This window comes from Notothenia coriiceps, unplaced genomic scaffold (genome assembly GCF_000735185.1).
Source record: "Notothenia coriiceps isolate Sejong01 unplaced genomic scaffold, NC01 NC01_scaffold00037244, whole genome shotgun sequence".
NCBI classification, from domain to species: Eukaryota; Metazoa; Chordata; class Actinopteri; order Perciformes; family Nototheniidae; genus Notothenia; species Notothenia coriiceps.
The window spans coordinates 6,978,906-6,982,638 of NW_011369945.1; positions in this window are offsets into that span (position 1 = coordinate 6,978,906).

Sequence of the window (3,733 nt, forward strand, 5' to 3'; positions counted from 1 at the left end):
AGTTGGTACCGTTGGTACCGCGTCCTTCAGAAGGAAGCGACGAAAACTCCCTTCTGATGTCGTGGTGAATGTCGGACCGTATACATGATGTCGCGAGATCGCGCGTAAAGCTCGCCGTTACCGGCCGGCCCGGGTTGGGGGGTAAGGGGACTATCCACCTCTCAACCGGTATATCGCGCCTAGAGGGGCAAAGACCTGCAGTCTTGTTAAAGTTTAGACCTAGTCAGGACATAGTCTAGGCAACGTCTGGGCAAAAATCTCTAAACCCATAGCTCTTTTTTCTCTCTCCCAACCACAAAAGACTATGAAACCAACTCAAGGACTGTGAAGCGGAATTACGTTGGAATCTAATCTTGGAAGTAATAGGACGACCCTTTAAAGGATTTTCGGTTATGGAAATATGACAGATGAGAAGTGAAGGAACAGCAGTCGTATCCAGCCGTAACTACATGTCTCGGCTGTCTTCTTGGAACAAACCGTTTAGTATAACTCTCCACGTCACTGCGCAGGATTTTTGGTCCTTCATTCGACGGCCAAGGGAGCTGTTTTTCGTTACCCTAAAGAGGTGTCCCAAAACCTTTTATCGACCTTATTCCAGACACCTTTTGTTTGGGACAAAACTTTTTTCGTGCAAAACAAGTCGGGCCTATTAGAGGTGTACAGGATGGGATGAAAATAGTAAAAAGCTTAGTATTTAGATTAGCTATCTTAATAATTTCCCAAAATTCCTTGCGCAGTGACGTGGTGATCTTCGGTTGAGGTACTAGTCGACGCGGCTTTTGAAAGAGAGCGAGAAGAAGAGTACGAGGGACAGTGAAGGAAATTGAGGAGGCCAATGAAAGAAAAAATAAACTACTAACAAAAAATGGGCCGCGGAACCGGCCAATGCGGGCCATAATTTGTGTAAAAACCGCTTACCAATTCCACCGCGTTATCAGACATCACTTCCTCTCGCGAGTCCTTCGGACGAGCGCGACGCGAGGCGTCGTTTGTCGACAAACGAAAAGTGGGTTGTTGCTGTTTGGCTGAGTGTTTTGCGATACAACATGGCAACTATTGCTTTGTTAAATTGATTTAACGATCAGTTTTATGGTTATGGTGTCCTGGTAAAAAAATTTCGTTATAAAACTCACCGGGGTTTCATGCAAACGACCGGGCCCCACAGATTTATCACGAAGGGCCCCGGTCGCCCGGTAAATTACAGCTCGGGAAGGGCCAATAGCCGGCGGGTGTAGCAGGCTCGGCCGGGTGAAGTCAATGGCCGGGTAGGCCTAAGCAGGGCCTTGCAAGGGCTACCGGTCCAGGCCGGGGACTTGGTCCCTTGGATGCCCTCTAGCCCCCGGCATAGTACTCGTTTTTTTTTTTAAAGTTTAAATTTAAATTTAAAAAATAAGCCTACAAAAATTTTTTTTAATTTTATTGTTTCAGAACCGAAAGTCTTATACTTTGAAAATAAAGGTTTTAGTGTGCTATTTATGTAAAAACTCGACATTTCCCTTCTTTTTCTGTCGAGGCGTGAGACGGCAAGACGGACAAGGGGAGGAGGAGGGCGACTTTAATACCTTACATTCCGCATATCGATTAGTATCTATTGTGCCGTCCCAGGCAATGTGTCAAACAAAAGTAGGACAAAAAGTTTATTTGTTTCAGAACCGAAAGTCTTATAATTTTTGAACAAAGTCCGTTTAAGTCTTACTATTTAGTTGAAACTTTGAACACATTGCCGGGGATTAATGTTCGCCTTTTACCTCATTGAACTGCAGTGTCGTCCGTATTGGTTTACAGCCTCTCTCTTTTTTCAAAATCTTCACCGCGAGCCTTTCCTTTAACAACTCCTTTTCCTCAAAGCTCTTGCTCGTCGATAATGTTTTTTAAGGGCTTTCGAATGTCCATTAAATATTTATTTGGACATTCGAAGCCTTAAAAAACATTATCGACGAGCGAGAGCTTTGAGGAAAAGGGAGTTGTTAAAGGAAAAGGCTCGCGGTGAGTCTTTGAAAAAAGAAGAAGGCTGTAAACGAATACGGGACGCCACTGCCAGTTCAATTGAGGTAAAAGGCGGAAACATTAATCCGGCAATGTTCAAAGTTTCAACATAAATAGTAGACTTAAACGGGCTTTGTTCAAATTATATAGACTTCGGTTCTGAAACAATAAACTTTTTGTCTACTTTTGTTTGACATTGCCTGGGACGGCACAATAGAACTAATGATATGCGGGAATGTAAGTATTAAAAGTCGCCTCCCTCCCCCTTTGTCGTCTTGTCGTCTCACCGCTCGACAGAAGAGAGGGAACATGTTCGAAGGTTTTTACATAATAGCACACTAAAACCTTTATTTTCAAAGTATAAAGACTTTCGGGTTCTGGAAACAAATATTAATTAAATATTTTGTAGGCTTTATTTTTTAAATTTAAACTTTAAAAAAAATAACCGAGTACTATCCGGGGCTAGAGGCATCCAGGGACCAGTCCCCGCCTGACCCGGTAGCCCTGACAAGCCCTGCTTAGGCCTACCCGGCCATGACCTTCACCCGGCCAGCCTGCTAGCACCCGGCCGGCTATTGGCCTTCCCGAGCTGTAAATTTTACCATGGGCGACGCCGGGCTTTCGTGGATAAATCTGTGGGCCCGGCGATATTGCATGAAACCCGGTGAGTTTTATAACGAAATTTTTTTTTACCAGTGACACCACATAACCATAAAACTTGATTCGTTAAATCAATTTAACAAAAGCAAATAGTTGCCATGTTTGTATCGCAAAACACTCAGCCAAACAGCAACCAACCCCACTTTTCGTTTTGGTCGACCAAACGACGCCGCCTCGCGTCCCGCTCGTCCGAGGACTCGGCGAGAGAAGTGATGTCTGCATAACGCGGTGGATTGGTAAGCGGTTTTTTTTTACACAAATTTATGGTCGCCATTGGCGGTTCGCGGCCCATTTTTTGTTAGTAGTTTATTTTTCTTTCATTTGGCCTCCTCTAATTTCCTTTCACTTGTCCCTCGGTACTCTTCTTCTCGCTCTCTTTCAAAAGCCGGTCGAACTAAGCTACCTCAAACCGAAGATCAACCACGCACTGGCGCAGGATTTTGGGAAATTATTAGATAGCTTATATCTAAATACTAAGCTTTTACTATTTTCATCCCATCTGTACACCCTCTAATAGGCCGGACTTGTTTGCACCGACAAATAGTTTGTCCAAACCAAAAGTGTCTGGAATAAAGGTCGATAAAAGGTTTTGGGACACCCTCTTTTAGGGTAACGGAAAACACGCTCCCTTGGTCGTCGAATGAAGGACCAAAATCCTGCGCAGTGACGGTGGAGAGTTATACTACGGTTTGTTCGCAGAAAGACAGCCGAGACATGTAGTTACGGCTGATACGACTGCTGTTCCTTCACTTCTCAAATCTGTCATATTTCCATAACCGAATTCCCTTTTAAATGGTTCGTCCTATTAACCTTCCAAAGATTAGATTCCACCGTAATTCCGCTTCACAGTCCCTTGAGTGGTTCATAGTCTTTTGTGTTGGGAGAGAGAAAAAAGGAGCATATTGGTTTAGAGATTTTTTGCCCCGCCGGACGTTGCCTAGACTATGTCTGACCTAGGTCTAAACTTTTACCAAGACTGCAGTCTTTGCCCCTCTAGGCGGATATACCGTTGAGGAGGTGGATAGTCGCCCTTACCCCCCCAACCCGGTTCCGGCCGGTAACGCGAGCTTTCGCGGATCTTCTGCGG